The following is an 18,895-nucleotide window of genomic DNA, read 5'->3' as shown; positions in this document are numbered from 1 at the left end:
ACGCTTGTTGTGCATGGAGCGACTGCAAGCAAAGTGAATAACTGGAACGCGTGTGTAGGCGTACTACGGTAATTGCTGGCTTCTGGCGCAACTGGCGACTTCACCGACTTCCCACTGACGCTGGTAGCACCCCAACAGCGGACCAGTGCCTCTTCTCCCTTTATCCCGGTGCTGACAGTAATTGCATCCTGTGCCTGCTTCCCCCGATTACGTTCGGTTGAAGCTCCGGAAGGTGGGCGACAAACGAAGGTTGGAAGGCCAAACGATGGAGGGTCGTGTGCGCAAAAACTTCCCTTCCGGTACCGGGAATCGAACCCGGGCCTCCTGGGTGAAAGCCAGGTATCCTAGCCACTAGACCACACCGGATTTGCTCGAGAAACGTGAGATTTACTCCCTCTCTTCTCGTATTTCGTGCTCAATCCGGACTCAGTGTTGTTATCTGTTTGCGAGCATTTTTGCGCGTGCAGACTGGCATGGCGCACAGCTCGAAACTGTCTATTCATTGCTGTTTGCATCATATTTCACTCATAACAGGGGAGGAGAATGATCAAAGTTGTACCTTGCCATAATTGGAAGTAAACATTGTGACGCTGAGGCGTGGACTCCTTGTGGATAACAAACGACAATTAAGTTCGTTCGCTAGCAATAGCAACGCCGTTAATTCAGCCGTGATGTACAGCAAATTAAATGCCCCGGGTGAGGATCGAACTCACGACCTTAGGATTATGAGACTTACGCGCTACCTACTGCGCTACCGAGGCTCGTTGCAACCATCATCCCAGGAATCTTGGTAAGTCTCACATATTAGAGATAGACAGTTTGCGCTTTCTCAGGAATCTGTTGTGTCGCTACGCGTGCTTTCCCGACTTGCTAGAGTAAACTGCTGCCGCAGCTTTTTTAACGACGGAAAGCAGCACTGCCTGAGGTTACAGTACATCGCCCTTGCGGCACCTGAACACAGCGGCCTGTAGGGCCAGGCCGACGCTGGAGTTCAGTAACAGCACGCGGCCGTCCAAGTAGGGTCTCTTGCGTGCTGCATGTTTGGTTCTTCTCACAGCGAATCCTGCTATACATTCCTGAGGCTGGCGCACCTCAAGCGAGCAATCGGCGCGGCAGCACTATAGCGAGAACAGCAAAACGATGCATCGGCCGGGAATCGAAGCCGGGCCGCCCGCGTGGTAGTCGAACAACCTACCACTTTTTTAGTTGTTGTTCTCATTTTGTTAGTTGCATTTGTTGGGGGCGGACGTCCGATGACGTCCGTGCTTCCCGAGCATATTCCCGAGCAGCTGTCTGCAGGGAAAGTGGGATTGCCACCCAGCGACGTCGGATACAACCGAAAAAAGTGCTACACACGCGGAGTCCCCCACTACACTGCCTCAAAGCGACCGCTCGTCACTATTGCGTGAGTAACGTTGCGGCCGCGGCGACGAGCCTTGCCCAAAGACGCAGCGTGCGTGGAGGCGCTGCCCGAATGCACCCTCCTACCTCGTAAAGCGCCTACAGCTACTATCACCGTGGGCCACTGCCGGCGGGCGGGAAGCCGACACAGCGCGGCGTTGCGAGCAGCGGCTGTGCGGTGGTAGTGTAATGGTGAGCATAGTTGCCTTCCGAGCAGTTGAGCCGCGTTCGATTCCCGGCCACCGCAACGGGCGCAAATCTATGCGTATGAGTATGTGAGCCACGTGCTGTTGAATTAACGTTTTCTTTCCGTCGTCGCTCCACGCAGGCCATGCTGTAGTATGTCCCGACTTGTCCCGACTTTGCTCGGCTGACGCGAAAGCTGACGCTTGGAATTCGCCCTTATCAAAAGGACAGGCGCTATAAACGACTGTGAGAGGTGAGGTGTAGCGAGGTACCAAAACGACAGGCAAACTGCGAAATTTTCTGCTCTCTCTTCTGAAACAAAAAATAAAAAAAACCGACACAGTCGGTAGGACTCGAACCTACGCTCCCAGAGGGAATCTGATTTCTAGTCAGACGCCTTAACCACTCGGCCACGACTGCTCGTAGCTAAAGCTTCCCTCGAATCGTGAAAAATGCAACCGGTCTGCGCAGAATGTTGACAGGAAACGAACTCGGTGCACTGATTACGGCAGGGCTACCAGCGCTACGAGACGAGCCATTACGGAAGCGTTAAAATCTTCGCCCGAACAGGGATTCGAACCCTGGACCCTTAGGTTAAAAGCCTAATGCTCTACCGACTGAGCTATCCGGGCTCACGCTTGTTGTGCATGGAGCGACTGCAAGCAAAGTGAATAACTGGAACGCGTGTGTAGGCGTACTACGGTAATTGCTGGCTTCTGGCGCAACTGGCGACTTCACCGACTTCCCACTGACGCTGGTAGCACCCCAACAGCGGACCAGTGCCTCTTCTCCCTTTATCCCGGTGCTGACAGTAATTGCATCCTGTGCCTGCTTCCCCCGATTACGTTCGGTTGAAGCTCCGGAAGGTGGGCGACAAACGAAGGTTGGAAGGCCAAACGATGGAGGGTCGTGTGCGCAAAAACTTCCCTTCCGGTACCGGGAATCGAACCCGGGCCTCCTGGGTGAAAGCCAGGTATCCTAGCCACTAGACCACACCGGATTTGCTCGAGAAACGTGAGATTTACTCCCTCTCTTCTCGTATTTCGTGCTCAATCCGGACTCAGTGTTGTTATCTGTTTGCGAGCATTTTTGCGCGTGCAGACTGGCATGGCGCACAGCTCGAAACTGTCTATTCATTGCTGTTTGCATCATATTTCACTCATAACAGGGGAGGAGAATGATCAAAGTTGTACCTTGCCATAATTGGAAGTAAACATTGTGACGCTGAGGCGTGGACTCCTTGTGGATAACAAACGACAATTAAGTTCGTTCGCTAGCAATAGCAACGCCGTTAATTCAGCCGTGATGTACAGCAAATTAAATGCCCCGGGTGAGGATCGAACTCACGACCTTAGGATTATGAGACTTACGCGCTACCTACTGCGCTACCGAGGCTCGTTGCAACCATCATCCCAGGAATCTTGGTAAGTCTCACATATTAGAGATAGACAGTTTGCGCTTTCTCAGGAATCTGTTGTGTCGCTACGCGTGCTTTCCCGACTTGCTAGAGTAAACTGCTGCCGCAGCTTTTTTAACGACGGAAAGCAGCACTGCCTGAGGTTACAGTACATCGCCCTTGCGGCACCTGAACACAGCGGCCTGTAGGGCCAGGCCGACGCTGGAGTTCAGTAACAGCACGCGGCCGTCCAAGTAGGGTCTCTTGCGTGCTGCATGTTTGGTTCTTCTCACAGCGAATCCTGCTATACATTCCTGAGGCTGGCGCACCTCAAGCGAGCAATCGGCGCGGCAGCACTATAGCGAGAACAGCAAAACGATGCATCGGCCGGGAATCGAAGCCGGGCCGCCCGCGTGGTAGTCGAACAACCTACCACTTTTTTAGTTGTTGTTCTCATTTTGTTAGTTGCATTTGTTGGGGGCGGACGTCCGATGACGTCCGTGCTTCCCGAGCATATTCCCGAGCAGCTGTCTGCAGGGAAAGTGGGATTGCCACCCAGCGACGTCGGATACAACCGAAAAAAGTGCTACACACGCGGAGTCCCCCACTACACTGCCTCAAAGCGACCGCTCGTCACTATTGCGTGAGTAACGTTGCGGCCGCGGCGACGAGCCTTGCCCAAAGACGCAGCGTGCGTGGAGGCGCTGCCCGAATGCACCCTCCTACCTCGTAAAGCGCCTACAGCTACTATCACCGTGGGCCACTGCCGGCGGGCGGGAAGCCGACACAGCGCGGCGTTGCGAGCAGCGGCTGTGCGGTGGTAGTGTAATGGTGAGCATAGTTGCCTTCCGAGCAGTTGAGCCGCGTTCGATTCCCGGCCACCGCAACGGGCGCAAATCTATGCGTATGAGTATGTGAGCCACGTGCTGTTGAATTAACGTTTTCTTTCCGTCGTCGCTCCACGCAGGCCATGCTGTAGTATGTCCCGACTTGTCCCGACTTTGCTCGGCTGACGCGAAAGCTGACGCTTGGAATTCGCCCTTATCAAAAGGACAGGCGCTATAAACGACTGTGAGAGGTGAGGTGTAGCGAGGTACCAAAACGACAGGCAAACTGCGAAATTTTCTGCTCTCTCTTCTGAAACAAAAAATAAAAAAAACCGACACAGTCGGTAGGACTCGAACCTACGCTCCCAGAGGGAATCTGATTTCTAGTCAGACGCCTTAACCACTCGGCCACGACTGCTCGTAGCTAAAGCTTCCCTCGAATCGTGAAAAATGCAACCGGTCTGCGCAGAATGTTGACAGGAAACGAACTCGGTGCACTGATTACGGCAGGGCTACCAGCGCTACGAGACGAGCCATTACGGAAGCGTTAAAATCTTCGCCCGAACAGGGATTCGAACCCTGGACCCTTAGGTTAAAAGCCTAATGCTCTACCGACTGAGCTATCCGGGCTCACGCTTGTTGTGCATGGAGCGACTGCAAGCAAAGTGAATAACTGGAACGCGTGTGTAGGCGTACTACGGTAATTGCTGGCTTCTGGCGCAACTGGCGACTTCACCGACTTCCCACTGACGCTGGTAGCACCCCAACAGCGGACCAGTGCCTCTTCTCCCTTTATCCCGGTGCTGACAGTAATTGCATCCTGTGCCTGCTTCCCCCGATTACGTTCGGTTGAAGCTCCGGAAGGTGGGCGACAAACGAAGGTTGGAAGGCCAAACGATGGAGGGTCGTGTGCGCAAAAACTTCCCTTCCGGTACCGGGAATCGAACCCGGGCCTCCTGGGTGAAAGCCAGGTATCCTAGCCACTAGACCACACCGGATTTGCTCGAGAAACGTGAGATTTACTCCCTCTCTTCTCGTATTTCGTGCTCAATCCGGACTCAGTGTTGTTATCTGTTTGCGAGCATTTTTGCGCGTGCAGACTGGCATGGCGCACAGCTCGAAACTGTCTATTCATTGCTGTTTGCATCATATTTCACTCATAACAGGGGAGGAGAATGATCAAAGTTGTACCTTGCCATAATTGGAAGTAAACATTGTGACGCTGAGGCGTGGACTCCTTGTGGATAACAAACGACAATTAAGTTCGTTCGCTAGCAATAGCAACGCCGTTAATTCAGCCGTGATGTACAGCAAATTAAATGCCCCGGGTGAGGATCGAACTCACGACCTTAGGATTATGAGACTTACGCGCTACCTACTGCGCTACCGAGGCTCGTTGCAACCATCATCCCAGGAATCTTGGTAAGTCTCACATATTAGAGATAGACAGTTTGCGCTTTCTCAGGAATCTGTTGTGTCGCTACGCGTGCTTTCCCGACTTGCTAGAGTAAACTGCTGCCGCAGCTTTTTTAACGACGGAAAGCAGCACTGCCTGAGGTTACAGTACATCGCCCTTGCGGCACCTGAACACAGCGGCCTGTAGGGCCAGGCCGACGCTGGAGTTCAGTAACAGCACGCGGCCGTCCAAGTAGGGTCTCTTGCGTGCTGCATGTTTGGTTCTTCTCACAGCGAATCCTGCTATACATTCCTGAGGCTGGCGCACCTCAAGCGAGCAATCGGCGCGGCAGCACTATAGCGAGAACAGCAAAACGATGCATCGGCCGGGAATCGAAGCCGGGCCGCCCGCGTGGTAGTCGAACAACCTACCACTTTTTTAGTTGTTGTTCTCATTTTGTTAGTTGCATTTGTTGGGGGCGGACGTCCGATGACGTCCGTGCTTCCCGAGCATATTCCCGAGCAGCTGTCTGCAGGGAAAGTGGGATTGCCACCCAGCGACGTCGGATACAACCGAAAAAAGTGCTACACACGCGGAGTCCCCCACTACACTGCCTCAAAGCGACCGCTCGTCACTATTGCGTGAGTAACGTTGCGGCCGCGGCGACGAGCCTTGCCCAAAGACGCAGCGTGCGTGGAGGCGCTGCCCGAATGCACCCTCCTACCTCGTAAAGCGCCTACAGCTACTATCACCGTGGGCCACTGCCGGCGGGCGGGAAGCCGACACAGCGCGGCGTTGCGAGCAGCGGCTGTGCGGTGGTAGTGTAATGGTGAGCATAGTTGCCTTCCGAGCAGTTGAGCCGCGTTCGATTCCCGGCCAACGCAACGGGCGCAAATCTATGCGTATGAGTATGTGAGCCACGTGCTGTTGAATTAACGTTTTCTTTCCGTCGTCGCTCCACGCAGGCCATGCTGTAGTATGTCCCGACTTGTCCCGACTTTGCTCGGCTGACGCGAAAGCTGACGCTTGGAATTCGCCCTTATCAAAAGGACAGGCGCTATAAACGACTGTGAGAGGTGAGGTGTAGCGAGGTACCAAAACGACAGGCAAACTGCGAAATTTTCTGCTCTCTCTTCTGAAACAAAAAATAAAAAAAACCGACGCAGTCGGTAGGACTCGAACCTACGCTCCCAGAGGGAATCTGATTTCTAGTCAGACGCCTTAACCACTCGGCCACGACTGCTCGTAGCTAAAGCTTCCCTCGAATCGTGAAAAATGCAACCGGTCTGCGCAGAATGTTGACAGGAAACGAACTCGGTGCACTGATTACGGCAGGGCTACCAGCGCTACGAGACGAGCCATTACGGAAGCGTTAAAATCTTCGCCCGAACAGGGATTCGAACCCTGGACCCTTAGGTTAAAAGCCTAATGCTCTACCGACTGAGCTATCCGGGCTCACGCTTGTTGTGCATGGAGCGACTGCAAGCAATGTGAATAACTGGAACGCGTGTGTAGGCGTACTACGGTAATTGCTGGCTTCTGGCGCAACTGGCGACTTCACCGACTTCCCACTGACGCTGGTAGCACCCCAACAGCGGACCAGTGCCTCTTCTCCCTTTATCCCGGTGCTGACAGTAATTGCATCCTGTGCCTGCTTCCCCCGATTACGTTCGGTTGAAGCTCCGGAAGGTGGGCGACAAACGAAGGTTGGAAGGCCAAACGATGGAGGGTCGTGTGCGCAAAAACTTCCCTTCCGGTACCGGGAATCGAACCCGGGCCTCCTGGGTGAAAGCCAGGTATCCTAGCCACTAGACCACACCGGATTTGCTCGAGAAACGTGAGATTTACTCCCTCTCTTCTCGCATTTCGTGCTCAATCCGGACTCAGTGTTGTTATCTGTTTGCGAGCATTTTTGCGCGTGCAGACTGGCATGGCGCACAGCTCGAAACTGTCTATTCATTGCTGTTTGCATCATATTTCACTCATAACAGGGGAGGAGAATGATCAAAGTTGTACCTTGCCATAATTGGAAGTAAACATTGTGACGCTGAGGCGTGGACTCCTTGTGGATAACAAACGACAATTAAGTTCGTTCGCTAGCAATAGCAACGCCGTTAATTCAGCCGTGATGTACAGCAAATTAAATGCCCCGGGTGAGGATCGAACTCACGACCTTAGGATTATGAGACTTACGCGCTACCTACTGCGCTACCGAGGCTCGTTGCAACCATCATCCCAGGAATCTTGGTAAGTCTCACATATTAGAGATAGACAGTTTGCGCTTTCTCAGGAATCTGTTGTGTCGCTACGCGTGCTTTCCCGACTTGCTAGAGTAAACTGCTGCCGCAGCTTTTTTAACGACGGAAAGCAGCACTGCCTGAGGTTACAGTACATCGCCCTTGCGGCACCTGAACACAGCGGCCTGTAGGGCCAGGCCGACGCTGGAGTTCAGTAACAGCACGCGGCCGTCCAAGTAGGGTCTCTTGCGTGCTGCATGTTTGGTTCTTCTCACAGCGAATCCTGCTATACATTCCTGAGGCTGGCGCACCTCAAGCGAGCAATCGGCGCGGCAGCACTATAGCGAGAACAGCAAAACGATGCATCGGCCGGGAATCGAAGCCGGGCCGCCCGCGTGGTAGTCGAACAACCTACCACTTTTTTAGTTGTTGTTCTCATTTTGTTAGTTGCATTTGTTGGGGGCGGACGTCCGATGACGTCCGTGCTTCCCGAGCATATTCCCGAGCAGCTGTCTGCAGGGAAAGTGGGATTGCCACCCAGCGACGTCGGATACAACCGAAAAAAGTGCTACACACGCGGAGTCCCCCACTACACTGCCTCAAAGCGACCGCTCGTCACTATTGCGTGAGTAACGTTGCGGCCGCGGCGACGAGCCTTGCCCAAAGACGCAGCGTGCGTGGAGGCGCTGCCCGAATGCACCCTCCTACCTCGTAAAGCGCCTACAGCTACTATCACCGTGGGCCACTGCCGGCGGGCGGGAAGCCGACACAGCGCGGCGTTGCGAGCAGCGGCTGTGCGGTGGTAGTGTAATGGTGAGCATAGTTGCCTTCCGAGCAGTTGAGCCGCGTTCGATTCCCGGCCACCGCAACGGGCGCAAATCTATGCGTATGAGTATGTGAGCCACGTGCTGTTGAATTAACGTTTTCTTTCCGTCGTCGCTCCACGCAGGCCATGCTGTAGTATGTCCCGACTTGTCCCGACTTTGCTCGGCTGACGCGAAAGCTGACGCTTGGAATTCGCCCTTATCAAAAGGACAGGCGCTATAAACGACTGTGAGAGGTGAGGTGTAGCGAGGTACCAAAACGACAGGCAAACTGCGAAATTTTCTGCTCTCTCTTCTGAAACAAAAAATAAAAAAAACCGACGCAGTCGGTAGGACTCGAACCTACGCTCCAGAGGGAATCTGATTTCTAGTCAGACGCCTTAACCACTCGGCCACGACTGCTCGTAGCTAAAGCTTCCCTCGAATCGTGAAAAATGCAACCGGTCTGCGCAGAATGTTGACAGGAAACGAACTCGGTGCACTGATTACGGCAGGGCTACCAGCGCTACGAGACGAGCCATTACGGAAGCGTTAAAATCTTCGCCCGAACAGGGATTCGAACCCTGGACCCTTAGGTTAAAAGCCTAATGCTCTACCGACTGAGCTATCCGGGCTCACGCTTGTTGTGCATGGAGCGACTGCAAGCAATGTGAATAACTGGAACGCGTGTGTAGGCGTACTACGGTAATTGCTGGCTTCTGGCGCAACTGGCGACTTCACCGACTTCCCACTGACGCTGGTAGCACCCCAACAGCGGACCAGTGCCTCTTCTCCCTTTATCCCGGTGCTGACAGTAATTGCATCCTGTGCCTGCTTCCCCCGATTACGTTCGGTTGAAGCTCCGGAAGGTGGCGACAAACGAAGGTTGGAAGGCCAAACGATGGAGGGTCGTGTGCGCAAAAACTTCCCTTCCGGTACCGGGAATCGAACCCGGGCCTCCTGGGTGAAAGCCAGGTATCCTAGCCACTAGACCACACCGGATTTGCTCGAGAAACGTGAGATTTACTCCCTCTCTTCTCGCATTTCGTGCTCAATCCGGACTCAGTGTTGTTATCTGTTTGCGAGCATTTTTGCGCGTGCAGACTGGCATGGCGCACAGCTCGAAACTGTCTATTCATTGCTGTTTGCATCATATTTCACTCATAACCAGGGGAGGAGAATGATCAAAGTTGTACCTTGCCATAATTGGAAGTAAACATTGTGACGCTGAGGCGTGGACTCCTTGTGGATAACAAACGACAATTAAGTTCGTTCGCTAGCAATAGCAACGCCGTTAATTCAGCCGTGATGTACAGCAAATTAAATGCCCCGGGTGAGGATCGAACTCACGACCTTAGGATTATGAGACTTACGCGCTACCTACTGCGCTACCGAGGCTCGTTGCAACCATCATCCCAGGAATCTTGGTAAGTCTCACATATTAGAGATAGACAGTTTGCGCTTTCTCAGGAATCTGTTGTGTCGCTACGCGTGCTTTCCCGACTTGCTAGAGTAAACTGCTGCCGCAGCTTTTTTAACGACGAAAGCAGCACTGCCTGAGGTTACAGTACATCGCCCTTGCGGCACCTGAACACAGCGGCCTGTAGGGCCAGGCCGACGCTGGAGTTCAGTAACAGCACGCGGCCGTCCAAGTAGGGTCTCTTGCGTGCTGCATGTTTGGTTCTTCTCACAGCGAATCCTGCTATACATTCCTGAGGCTGGCGCACCTCAAGCGAGCAATCGGCGCGGCAGCACTATAGCGAGAACAGCAAAACGATGCATCGGCCGGGAATCGAAGCCGGGCCGCCCGCGTGGTAGTCGAACAACCTACCACTTTTTTAGTTGTTGTTCTCATTTTGTTAGTTGCATTTGTTGGGGGGCGGACGTCCGATGACGTCCGTGCTTCCCGAGCATATTCCCGAGCAGCTGTCTGCAGGGAAAGTGGGATTGCCACCCAGCGACGTCGGATACAACCGAAAAAAGTGCTACACACGCGGAGTCCCCCACTACACTGCCTCAAAGCGACCGCTCGTCACTATTGCGTGAGTAACGTTGCGGCCGCGGCGACGAGCCTTGCCCAAAGACGCAGCGTGCGTGGAGGCGCTGCCCGAATGCACCCTCCTACCTCGTAAAGCGCCTACAGCTACTATCACCGTGGGCCACTGCCGGCGGGCGGGAAGCCGACACAGCGCGGCGTTGCGAGCAGCGGCTGTGCGGTGGTAGTGTAATGGTGAGCATAGTTGCCTTCCGAGCAGTTGAGCCGCGTTCGATTCCGGCCACCGCAACGGGCGCAAATCTATGCGTATGAGTATGTGAGCCACGTGCTGTTGAATTAACGTTTTCTTTCCGTCGTCGCTCCACGCAGGCCATGCTGTAGTATGTCCCGACTTGTCCCGACTTTGCTCGGCTGACGCGAAAGCTGACGCTTGGGAATTCGCCCTTATCAAAAGGACAGGCGCTATAAACGACTGTGAGAGGTGAGGTGTAGCGAGGTACCAAAACGACAGGCAAACTGCGAAATTTTCTGCTCTCTCTTCTGAAACAAAAAATAAAAAAAACCGACACAGTCGGTAGGACTCGAACCTACGCTCCCAGAGGGAATCTGATTTCTAGTCAGACGCCTTAACCACTCGGCCACGACTGCTCGTAGCTAAAGCTTCCCTCGAATCGTGAAAAATGCAACCGGTCTGCGCAGAATGTTGACAGGAAACGAACTCGGTGCACTGATTACGGCAGGGCTACCAGCGCTACGAGACGAGCCATTACGGAAGCGTTAAAATCTTCGCCCGAACAGGGATTCGAACCCTGGACCCTTAGGTTAAAAGCCTAATGCTCTACCGACTGAGCTATCCGGGCTCACGCTTGTTGTGCATGGAGCGACTGCAAGCAATGTGAATAACTGGGAACGCGTGTGTAGGCGTACTACGGTAATTGCTGGCTTCTGGCGCAACTGGCGACTTCACCGACTTCCCACTGACGCTGGTAGCACCCCAACAGCGGACCAGTGCCTCTTCTCCCTTTATCCCGGTGCTGACAGTAATTGCATCCTGTGCCTGCTTCCCCCGATTACGTTCGGTTGAAGCTCCGGAAGGTGGGCGACAAACGAAGGTTGGAAGGCCAAACGATGGAGGGTCGTGTGCGCAAAAACTTCCCTTCCGGTACCGGGAATCGAACCCGGGCCTCCTGGGTGAAAGCCAGGTATCCTAGCCACTAGACCACACCGGATTTGCTCGAGAAACGTGAGATTTACTCCCTCTCTTCTCGTATTTCGTGCTCAATCCGGACTCAGTGTTGTTATCTGTTTGCGAGCATTTTTGCGCGTGCAGACTGGCATGGCGCACAGCTCGAAACTGTCTATTCATTGCTGTTTGCATCATATTTCACTCATAACAGGGGAGGAGAATGATCAAAGTTGTACCTTGCCATAATTGGAAGTAAACATTGTGACGCTGAGGCGTGGACTCCTTGTGGATAACAAACGACAATTAAGTTCGTTCGCTAGCAATAGCAACGCCGTTAATTCAGCCGTGATGTACAGCAAATTAAATGCCCCGGGTGAGGATCGAACTCACGACCTTAAGATTATGAGACTTACGCGCTACCTACTGCGCTACCGAGGCTCGTTGCAACCATCATCCCAGGAATCTTGGTAAGTCTCACATATTAGAGATAGACAGTTTGCGCTTTCTCAGGAATCTGTTGTGTCGCTACGCGTGCTTTCCCGACTTGCTAGAGTAAACTGCTGCCGCAGCTTTTTTAACGACGGAAAGCAGCACTGCCTGAGGTTACAGTACATCGCCCTTGCGGCACCTGAACACAGCGGCCTGTAGGGCCAGGCCGACGCTGGAGTTCAGTAACAGCACGCGGCCGTCCAAGTAGGGTCTCTTGCGTGCTGCATGTTTGGTTCTTCTCACAGCGAATCCTGCTATACATTCCTGAGGCTGGCGCACCTCAAGCGAGCAATCGGCGCGGCAGCACTATAGCGAGAACAGCAAAACGATGCATCGGCCGGGAATCGAAGCCGGCCGCCCGCGTGGTAGTCGAACAACCTACCACTTTTTTAGTTGTTGTTCTCATTTTGTTAGTTGCATTTGTTGGGGGCGGACGTCCGATGACGTCCGTGCTTCCCGAGCATATTCCCGAGCAGCTGTCTGCAGGGAAAGTGGGATTGCCACCCAGCGACGTCGGATACAACCGAAAAAAGTGCTACACACGCGGAGTCCCCCACTACACTGCCTCAAAGCGACCGCTCGTCACTATTGCGTGAGTAACGTTGCGGCCGCGGCGACGAGCCTTGCCCAAAGACGCAGCGTGCGTGGAGGCGCTGCCCGAATGCACCCTCCTACCTCGTAAAGCGCCTACAGCTACTATCACCGTGGGCCACTGCCGGCGGGCGGGAAGCCGACACAGCGCGGCGTTGCGAGCAGCGGCTGTGCGGTGGTAGTGTAATGGTGAGCATAGTTGCCTTCCGAGCAGTTGAGCCGCGTTCGATTCCCGGCCACCGCAACGGGCGCAAATCTATGCGTATGAGTATGTGAGCCACGTGCTGTTGAATTAACGTTTTCTTTCCGTCGTCGCTCCACGCAGGCCATGCTGTAGTATGTCCCGACTTGTCCCGACTTTGCTCGGCTGACGCGAAAGCTGACGCTTGGAATTCGCCCTTATCAAAAGGACAGGCGCTATAAACGACTGTGAGAGGTGAGGTGTAGCGAGGTACCAAAACGACAGGCAAACTGCGAAATTTTCTGCTCTCTCTTCTGAAACAAAAAATAAAAAAAACCGACACAGTCGGTAGGACTCGAACCTACGCTCCCAGAGGGAATCTGATTTCTAGTCAGACGCCTTAACCACTCGGCCACGACTGCTCGTAGCTAAAGCTTCCCTCGAATCGTGAAAAATGCAACCGGTCTGCGCAGAATGTTGACAGGAAACGAACTCGGTGCACTGATTACGGCAGGGCTACCAGCGCTACGAGACGAGCCATTACGGAAGCGTTAAAATCTTCGCCCGAACAGGGATTCGAACCCTGGACCCTTAGGTTAAAAGCCTAATGCTCTACCGACTGAGCTATCCGGGCTCACGCTTGTTGTGCATGGAGCGACTGCAAGCAATGTGATAACTGGAACGCGTGTGTAGGCGTACTACGGTAATTGCTGGCTTCTGGCGCAACTGGCGACTTCACCGACTTCCCACTGACGCTGGTAGCACCCCAACAGCGGACCAGTGCCTCTTCTCCCTTTATCCCGGTGCTGACAGTAATTGCATCCTGTGCCTGCTTCCCCCGATTACGTTCGGTTGAAGCTCCGGAAGGTGGGCGACAAACGAAGGTTGGAAGGCCAAACGATGGAGGGTCGTGTGCGCAAAAACTTCCCTTCCGGTACCGGGAATCGAACCCGGGCCTCCTGGGTGAAAGCCAGGTATCCTAGCCACTAGACCACACCGGATTTGCTCGAGAAACGTGAGATTTACTCCCTCTCTTCTCGTATTTCGTGCTCAATCCGGACTCAGTGTTGTTATCTGTTTGCGAGCATTTTTGCGCGTGCAGACTGGCATGGCGCACAGCTCGAAACTGTCTATTCATTGCTGTTTGCATCATATTTCACTCATAACAGGGGAGGAGAATGATCAAAGTTGTACCTTGCCATAATTGGAAGTAAACATTGTGACGCTGAGGCGTGGACTCCTTGTGGATAACAAACGACAATTAAGTTCGTTCGCTAGCAATAGCAACGCCGTTAATTCAGCCGTGATGTACAGCAAATTAAATGCCCCGGTGAGGATCGAACTCACGACCTTAAGATTATGAGACTTACGCGCTACCTACTGCGCTACCGAGGCTCGTTGCAACCATCATCCCAGGAATCTTGGTAAGTCTCACATATTAGAGATAGACAGTTTGCGCTTTCTCAGGAATCTGTTGTGTCGCTACGCGTGCTTTCCCGACTTGCTAGAGTAAACTGCTGCCGCAGCTTTTTAACGACGGAAAGCAGCACTGCCTGAGGTTACAGTACATCGCCCTTGCGGCACCTGAACACAGCGGCCTGTAGGGCCAGGCCGACGCTGGAGTTCAGTAACAGCACGCGGCCGTCCAAGTAGGGTCTCTTGCGTGCTGCATGTTTGGTTCTTCTCACAGCGAATCCTGCTATACATTCCTGAGGCTGGCGCACCTCAAGCGAGCAATCGGCGCGGCAGCACTATAGCGAGAACAGCAAAACGATGCATCGGCCGGGAATCGAAGCCGGGCCGCCCGCGTGGTAGTCGAACAACCTACCACTTTTTTAGTTGTTGTTCTCATTTTGTTAGTTGCATTTGTTGGGGGCGGACGTCCGATGACGTCCGTGCTTCCCGAGCATATTCCCGAGCAGCTGTCTGCAGGGAAAGTGGGATTGCCACCCAGCGACGTCGGATACAACCGAAAAAAGTGCTACACACGCGGAGTCCCCCACTACACTGCCTCAAAGCGACCGCTCGTCACTATTGCGTGAGTAACGTTGCGGCCGCGGCGACGAGCCTTGCCCAAAGACGCAGCGTGCGTGGAGGCGCTGCCCGAATGCACCCTCCTACCTCGTAAAGCGCCTACAGCTACTATCACCGTGGGCCACTGCCGGCGGGCGGGAAGCCGACACAGCGCGGCGTTGCGAGCAGCGGCTGTGCGGTGGTAGTGTAATGGTGAGCATAGTTGCCTTCCGAGCAGTTGAGCCGCGTTCGATTCCCGGCCACCGCAACGGGCGCAAATCTATGCGTATGAGTATGTGAGCCACGTGCTGTTGAATTAACGTTTTCTTTCCGTCGTCGCTCCACGCAGGCCATGCTGTAGTATGTCCCGACTTGTCCCGACTTTGCTCGGCTGACGCGAAAGCTGACGCTTGGAATTCGCCCTTATCAAAAGGACAGGCGCTATAAACGACTGTGAGAGGTGAGGTGTAGCGAGGTACCAAAACGACAGGCAAACTGCGAAATTTTCTGCTCTCTCTTCTGAAACAAAAAATAAAAAAAACCGACACAGTCGGTAGGACTCGAACCTACGCTCCCAGAGGGAATCTGATTTCTAGTCAGACGCCTTAACCACTCGGCCACGACTGCTCGTAGCTAAAGCTTCCCTCGAATCGTGAAAAATGCAACCGGTCTGCGCAGAATGTTGACAGGAAACGAACTCGGTGCACTGATTACGGCAGGGCTACCAGCGCTACGAGACGAGCCATTACGGAAGCGTTAAAATCTTCGCCCGAACAGGGATTCGAACCCTGGACCCTTAGGTTAAAAGCCTAATGCTCTACCGACTGAGCTATCCGGGCTCACGCTTGTTGTGCATGGAGCGACTGCAAGCAATGTGAATAACTGGAACGCGTGTGTAGGCGTACTACGGTAATTGCTGGCTTCTGGCGCAACTGGCGACTTCACCGACTTCCCACTGACGCTGGTAGCACCCCAACAGCGGACCAGTGCCTCTTCTCCCTTTATCCCGGTGCTGACAGTAATTGCATCCTGTGCCTGCTTCCCCGATTACGTTCGGTTGAAGCTCCGGAAGGTGGGCGACAAACGAAGGTTGGAAGGCCAAACGATGGAGGGTCGTGTGCGCAAAAACTTCCCTTCCGGTACCGGGAATCGAACCCGGGCCTCCTGGGTGAAAGCCAGGTATCCTAGCCACTAGACCACACCGGATTTGCTCGAGAAACGTGAGATTTACTCCCTCTCTTCTCGTATTTCGTGCTCAATCCGGACTCAGTGTTGTTATCTGTTTGCGAGCATTTTTGCGCGTGCAGACTGGCATGGCGCACAGCTCGAAACTGTCTATTCATTGCTGTTTGCATCATATTTCACTCATAACAGGGGAGGAGAATGATCAAAGTTGTACCTTGCCATAATTGGAAGTAAACATTGTGACGCTGAGGCGTGGACTCCTTGTGGATAACAAACGACAATTAAGTTCGTTCGCTAGCAATAGCAACGCCGTTAATTCAGCCGTGATGTACAGCAAATTAAATGCCCCGGGTGAGGATCGAACTCACGACCTTAAGATTATGAGACTTACGCGCTACCTACTGCGCTACCGAGGCTCGTTGCAACCATCATCCCAGGAATCTTGGTAAGTCTCACATATTAGAGATAGACAGTTTGCGCTTTCTCAGGAATCTGTTGTGTCGCTACGCGTGCTTTCCCGACTTGCTAGAGTAAACTGCTGCCGCAGCTTTTTTAACGACGGAAAGCAGCACTGCCTGAGGTTACAGTACATCGCCCTTGCGGCACCTGAACACAGCGGCCTGTAGGGCCAGGCCGACGCTGGAGTTCAGTAACAGCACGCGGCCGTCCAAGTAGGGGTCTCTTGCGTGCTGCATGTTTGGTTCTTCTCACAGCGAATCCTGCTATACATTCCTGAGGCTGGCGCACCTCAAGCGAGCAATCGGCGCGGCAGCACTATAGCGAGAACAGCAAAACGATGCATCGGCCGGGAATCGAAGCCGGGCCGCCCGCGTGGTAGTCGAACAACCTACCACTTTTTTAGTTGTTGTTCTCATTTTGTTAGTTGCATTTGTTGGGGGCGGGACGTCCGATGACGTCCGTGCTTCCCGAGCATATTCCCGAGCAGCTGTCTGCAGGGAAAGTGGGATTGCCACCCAGCGACGTCGGATACAACCGAAAAAAGTGCTACACACGCGGAGTCCCCCACTACACTGCCTCAAAGCGACCGCTCGTCACTATTGCGTGAGTAACGTTGCGGCCGCGGCGACGAGCCTTGCCCAAAGACGCAGCGTGCGTGGAGGCGCTGCCCGAATGCACCCTCCTACCTCGTAAAGCGCCTACAGCTACTATCACCGTGGGCCACTGCCGGCGGGCGGGAAGCCGACACAGCGCGGCGTTGCGAGCAGCGGCTGTGCGGTGGTAGTGTAATGGTGAGCATAGTTGCCTTCCGAGCAGTTGAGCCGCGTTCGATTCCCGGCCACCGCAACGGGCGCAAATCTATGCGTATGAGTATGTGAGCCACGTGCTGTTGAATTAACGTTTTCTTTCCGTCGTCGCTCCACGCAGGCCATGCTGTAGTATGTCCCGACTTGTCCGACTTTGCTCGGCTGACGCGAAAGCTGACGCTTGGAATTCGCCCTTATCAAAAGGACAGGCGCTATAAACGACTGTGAGAGGTGAGGTGTAGCGAGGTACCAAAACGACAGGCAAACTGCGAAATTTTCTGCTCTCTCTTCTGAAACAAAAAATAAAAAAAAACCGACGCAGTCGGTAGGACCTCGAACCTACGCTCCCAGAGGGAATCTGATTTCTAGTCAGACGCCTTAACCACTCGGCCACGACTGCTCGTAGCTAAAGCTTCCCTCGAATCGTGAAAAATGCAACCGGTCTGCGCAGAATGTTGACAGGAAACGAACTCGGTGCACTGATTACGGCAGGGCTACCAGCGCTACGAGACGAGCCATTACGGAAGCGTTAAAATCTTCGCCCGAACAGGGATTCGAACCCTGGACCCTTAGGTTAAAAGCCTAATGCTCTACCGACTGAGCTATCCGGGCTCACGCTTGTTGTGCATGGAGCGACTGCAAGCAATGTGAATAACTGGAACGCGTGTGTAGGCGTACCTACGGTAATTGCTGGCTTCTGGCGCAACTGGCGACTTCACCGACTTCCCACTGACGCTGGTAGCACCCCAACAGCGGACCAGTGCCTCTTCTCCCTTTATCCCGGTGCTGACAGTAATTGCATCCTGTGCCTGCTTCCCCCGATTACGTTCGGTTGAAGCTCCGGAAGGTGGGCGACAAACGAAGGTTGGAAGGCCAAACGATGGAGGGTCGTGTGCGCAAAAACTTCCCTTCCGGTACCGGGAATCGAACCCGGGCCTCCTGGGTGAAAGCCAGGTATCCTAGCCACTAGACCACACCGGATTTGCTCGAGAAACGTGAGATTTACTCCCTCTCTTCTCGTATTTCGTGCTCAATCCGGACTCAGTGTTGTTATCTGTTTGCGAGCATTTTGCGCGTGCAGACTGGCATGGCGCACAGCTCGAAACTGTCTATTCATTGCTGTTTGCATCATATTTCACTCATAACAGGGGAGGAGAATGATCAAAGTTGTACCTTGCCATAATTGGAAGTAAACATTGTGACGCTGAGGCGTGGACTCCTTGTGGATAACAAACGACAATTAAGTTCGTTCGCTAGCAATAGCAACGCCGTTAATTCAGCCGTGATGTACAGCAAATTAAATGCCCCGGGTGAGGATCGAACTCACGACCTTAAGATTATGAGACTTACGCGCTACCTACTGCGCTACCGAGGCTCGTTGCAACCATCATCCCAGGAATCTTGGTAAGTCTCACATATTAGAGATAGACAGTTTGCGCTTTCTCAGGAATCTGTTGTGTCGCTACGCGTGCTTTCCCGACTTGCTAGAGTAAACTGCTGCCGCAGCTTTTTTAACGACGGAAAGCAGCACTGCCTGAGGTTACAGTACATCGCCCTTGCGGCACCTGAACACAGCGGCCTGTAGGGCCAGGCCGACGCTGGAGTTCAGTAACAGCACGCGGCCGTCCAAGTAGGGTCTCTTGCGTGCTGCATGTTTGGTTCTTCTCACAGCGAATCCTGCTATACATTCCTGAGGCTGGCGCACCTCAAGCGAGCAATCGGCGCGGCAGCACTATAGCGAGA

At 53.7% G+C, this 18,895-nt stretch overlaps 40 non-coding genes across 40 annotated transcripts; 6 read left to right on the top strand and 34 right to left on the bottom strand.

Moving 5' to 3' along the window:
* Positions 1–294: 294 nt before the first annotated feature.
* On the bottom strand, positions 295–366 carry Trnae-uuc (transfer RNA glutamic acid (anticodon UUC)). Its single transcript has one exon. It is a non-coding gene; the product is annotated as a tRNA-Glu (tRNA).
* A 322-nt stretch (positions 367–688) lies between these two features.
* Positions 689–761, bottom strand: Trnam-cau (transfer RNA methionine (anticodon CAU)). Its single transcript has one exon. It is a non-coding gene; the product is annotated as a tRNA-Met (tRNA).
* An 815-nt stretch (positions 762–1,576) lies between these two features.
* Trnag-ucc (transfer RNA glycine (anticodon UCC)) lies at positions 1,577–1,648 on the top strand. The gene has a single exon. It is a non-coding gene; the product is annotated as a tRNA-Gly (tRNA).
* Positions 1,649–1,925: 277 nt separating this feature from the next.
* On the bottom strand, positions 1,926–2,007 carry Trnas-aga (transfer RNA serine (anticodon AGA)). The gene has a single exon. It is a non-coding gene; the product is annotated as a tRNA-Ser (tRNA).
* Positions 2,008–2,146: 139 nt separating this feature from the next.
* On the bottom strand, positions 2,147–2,219 carry Trnak-uuu (transfer RNA lysine (anticodon UUU)). The gene has a single exon. It is a non-coding gene; the product is annotated as a tRNA-Lys (tRNA).
* Positions 2,220–2,515: 296 nt separating this feature from the next.
* Trnae-uuc (transfer RNA glutamic acid (anticodon UUC)) lies at positions 2,516–2,587 on the bottom strand. Its single transcript has one exon. It is a non-coding gene; the product is annotated as a tRNA-Glu (tRNA).
* Positions 2,588–2,909: 322 nt separating this feature from the next.
* On the bottom strand, positions 2,910–2,982 carry Trnam-cau (transfer RNA methionine (anticodon CAU)). The gene has a single exon. It is a non-coding gene; the product is annotated as a tRNA-Met (tRNA).
* An 815-nt stretch (positions 2,983–3,797) lies between these two features.
* On the top strand, positions 3,798–3,869 carry Trnag-ucc (transfer RNA glycine (anticodon UCC)). The gene has a single exon. It is a non-coding gene; the product is annotated as a tRNA-Gly (tRNA).
* A 277-nt stretch (positions 3,870–4,146) lies between these two features.
* Trnas-aga (transfer RNA serine (anticodon AGA)) lies at positions 4,147–4,228 on the bottom strand. The gene has a single exon. It is a non-coding gene; the product is annotated as a tRNA-Ser (tRNA).
* A 139-nt stretch (positions 4,229–4,367) lies between these two features.
* Positions 4,368–4,440, bottom strand: Trnak-uuu (transfer RNA lysine (anticodon UUU)). The gene has a single exon. It is a non-coding gene; the product is annotated as a tRNA-Lys (tRNA).
* Positions 4,441–4,736: 296 nt separating this feature from the next.
* Positions 4,737–4,808, bottom strand: Trnae-uuc (transfer RNA glutamic acid (anticodon UUC)). The gene has a single exon. It is a non-coding gene; the product is annotated as a tRNA-Glu (tRNA).
* A 322-nt stretch (positions 4,809–5,130) lies between these two features.
* Positions 5,131–5,203, bottom strand: Trnam-cau (transfer RNA methionine (anticodon CAU)). The gene has a single exon. It is a non-coding gene; the product is annotated as a tRNA-Met (tRNA).
* Positions 5,204–6,367: 1,164 nt separating this feature from the next.
* On the bottom strand, positions 6,368–6,449 carry Trnas-aga (transfer RNA serine (anticodon AGA)). The gene has a single exon. It is a non-coding gene; the product is annotated as a tRNA-Ser (tRNA).
* Positions 6,450–6,588: 139 nt separating this feature from the next.
* On the bottom strand, positions 6,589–6,661 carry Trnak-uuu (transfer RNA lysine (anticodon UUU)). Its single transcript has one exon. It is a non-coding gene; the product is annotated as a tRNA-Lys (tRNA).
* Positions 6,662–6,957: 296 nt separating this feature from the next.
* Trnae-uuc (transfer RNA glutamic acid (anticodon UUC)) lies at positions 6,958–7,029 on the bottom strand. The gene has a single exon. It is a non-coding gene; the product is annotated as a tRNA-Glu (tRNA).
* Positions 7,030–7,351: 322 nt separating this feature from the next.
* Trnam-cau (transfer RNA methionine (anticodon CAU)) lies at positions 7,352–7,424 on the bottom strand. Its single transcript has one exon. It is a non-coding gene; the product is annotated as a tRNA-Met (tRNA).
* Positions 7,425–8,239: 815 nt separating this feature from the next.
* Trnag-ucc (transfer RNA glycine (anticodon UCC)) lies at positions 8,240–8,311 on the top strand. The gene has a single exon. It is a non-coding gene; the product is annotated as a tRNA-Gly (tRNA).
* A 277-nt stretch (positions 8,312–8,588) lies between these two features.
* Trnas-aga (transfer RNA serine (anticodon AGA)) lies at positions 8,589–8,669 on the bottom strand. Its single transcript has one exon. It is a non-coding gene; the product is annotated as a tRNA-Ser (tRNA).
* A 139-nt stretch (positions 8,670–8,808) lies between these two features.
* Trnak-uuu (transfer RNA lysine (anticodon UUU)) lies at positions 8,809–8,881 on the bottom strand. Its single transcript has one exon. It is a non-coding gene; the product is annotated as a tRNA-Lys (tRNA).
* Positions 8,882–9,176: 295 nt separating this feature from the next.
* On the bottom strand, positions 9,177–9,248 carry Trnae-uuc (transfer RNA glutamic acid (anticodon UUC)). The gene has a single exon. It is a non-coding gene; the product is annotated as a tRNA-Glu (tRNA).
* Positions 9,249–9,571: 323 nt separating this feature from the next.
* On the bottom strand, positions 9,572–9,644 carry Trnam-cau (transfer RNA methionine (anticodon CAU)). The gene has a single exon. It is a non-coding gene; the product is annotated as a tRNA-Met (tRNA).
* A 1,164-nt stretch (positions 9,645–10,808) lies between these two features.
* Positions 10,809–10,890, bottom strand: Trnas-aga (transfer RNA serine (anticodon AGA)). Its single transcript has one exon. It is a non-coding gene; the product is annotated as a tRNA-Ser (tRNA).
* A 139-nt stretch (positions 10,891–11,029) lies between these two features.
* Positions 11,030–11,102, bottom strand: Trnak-uuu (transfer RNA lysine (anticodon UUU)). Its single transcript has one exon. It is a non-coding gene; the product is annotated as a tRNA-Lys (tRNA).
* Positions 11,103–11,399: 297 nt separating this feature from the next.
* Positions 11,400–11,471, bottom strand: Trnae-uuc (transfer RNA glutamic acid (anticodon UUC)). Its single transcript has one exon. It is a non-coding gene; the product is annotated as a tRNA-Glu (tRNA).
* A 322-nt stretch (positions 11,472–11,793) lies between these two features.
* On the bottom strand, positions 11,794–11,866 carry Trnam-cau (transfer RNA methionine (anticodon CAU)). Its single transcript has one exon. It is a non-coding gene; the product is annotated as a tRNA-Met (tRNA).
* Positions 11,867–12,680: 814 nt separating this feature from the next.
* Positions 12,681–12,752, top strand: Trnag-ucc (transfer RNA glycine (anticodon UCC)). The gene has a single exon. It is a non-coding gene; the product is annotated as a tRNA-Gly (tRNA).
* A 277-nt stretch (positions 12,753–13,029) lies between these two features.
* Positions 13,030–13,111, bottom strand: Trnas-aga (transfer RNA serine (anticodon AGA)). The gene has a single exon. It is a non-coding gene; the product is annotated as a tRNA-Ser (tRNA).
* A 139-nt stretch (positions 13,112–13,250) lies between these two features.
* Positions 13,251–13,323, bottom strand: Trnak-uuu (transfer RNA lysine (anticodon UUU)). Its single transcript has one exon. It is a non-coding gene; the product is annotated as a tRNA-Lys (tRNA).
* Positions 13,324–13,618: 295 nt separating this feature from the next.
* Trnae-uuc (transfer RNA glutamic acid (anticodon UUC)) lies at positions 13,619–13,690 on the bottom strand. Its single transcript has one exon. It is a non-coding gene; the product is annotated as a tRNA-Glu (tRNA).
* Positions 13,691–14,012: 322 nt separating this feature from the next.
* Trnam-cau (transfer RNA methionine (anticodon CAU)) lies at positions 14,013–14,084 on the bottom strand. The gene has a single exon. It is a non-coding gene; the product is annotated as a tRNA-Met (tRNA).
* An 814-nt stretch (positions 14,085–14,898) lies between these two features.
* Trnag-ucc (transfer RNA glycine (anticodon UCC)) lies at positions 14,899–14,970 on the top strand. Its single transcript has one exon. It is a non-coding gene; the product is annotated as a tRNA-Gly (tRNA).
* A 277-nt stretch (positions 14,971–15,247) lies between these two features.
* Trnas-aga (transfer RNA serine (anticodon AGA)) lies at positions 15,248–15,329 on the bottom strand. Its single transcript has one exon. It is a non-coding gene; the product is annotated as a tRNA-Ser (tRNA).
* Positions 15,330–15,468: 139 nt separating this feature from the next.
* Trnak-uuu (transfer RNA lysine (anticodon UUU)) lies at positions 15,469–15,541 on the bottom strand. Its single transcript has one exon. It is a non-coding gene; the product is annotated as a tRNA-Lys (tRNA).
* A 295-nt stretch (positions 15,542–15,836) lies between these two features.
* On the bottom strand, positions 15,837–15,908 carry Trnae-uuc (transfer RNA glutamic acid (anticodon UUC)). Its single transcript has one exon. It is a non-coding gene; the product is annotated as a tRNA-Glu (tRNA).
* Positions 15,909–16,230: 322 nt separating this feature from the next.
* Positions 16,231–16,303, bottom strand: Trnam-cau (transfer RNA methionine (anticodon CAU)). The gene has a single exon. It is a non-coding gene; the product is annotated as a tRNA-Met (tRNA).
* Positions 16,304–17,120: 817 nt separating this feature from the next.
* Trnag-ucc (transfer RNA glycine (anticodon UCC)) lies at positions 17,121–17,192 on the top strand. Its single transcript has one exon. It is a non-coding gene; the product is annotated as a tRNA-Gly (tRNA).
* Positions 17,193–17,469: 277 nt separating this feature from the next.
* Positions 17,470–17,552, bottom strand: Trnas-aga (transfer RNA serine (anticodon AGA)). Its single transcript has one exon. It is a non-coding gene; the product is annotated as a tRNA-Ser (tRNA).
* Positions 17,553–17,691: 139 nt separating this feature from the next.
* Positions 17,692–17,764, bottom strand: Trnak-uuu (transfer RNA lysine (anticodon UUU)). Its single transcript has one exon. It is a non-coding gene; the product is annotated as a tRNA-Lys (tRNA).
* A 297-nt stretch (positions 17,765–18,061) lies between these two features.
* On the bottom strand, positions 18,062–18,133 carry Trnae-uuc (transfer RNA glutamic acid (anticodon UUC)). Its single transcript has one exon. It is a non-coding gene; the product is annotated as a tRNA-Glu (tRNA).
* Positions 18,134–18,454: 321 nt separating this feature from the next.
* Positions 18,455–18,527, bottom strand: Trnam-cau (transfer RNA methionine (anticodon CAU)). Its single transcript has one exon. It is a non-coding gene; the product is annotated as a tRNA-Met (tRNA).
* Positions 18,528–18,895: the final 368 nt, after the last annotated feature.

Source organism: Schistocerca cancellata, unplaced genomic scaffold (genome assembly GCF_023864275.1).
Source record: "Schistocerca cancellata isolate TAMUIC-IGC-003103 unplaced genomic scaffold, iqSchCanc2.1 HiC_scaffold_596, whole genome shotgun sequence".
Classification (NCBI taxonomy): Eukaryota; Metazoa; Arthropoda; class Insecta; order Orthoptera; family Acrididae; genus Schistocerca; species Schistocerca cancellata.
This window is presented reverse-complemented; position numbering and strand designations above follow the sequence as displayed.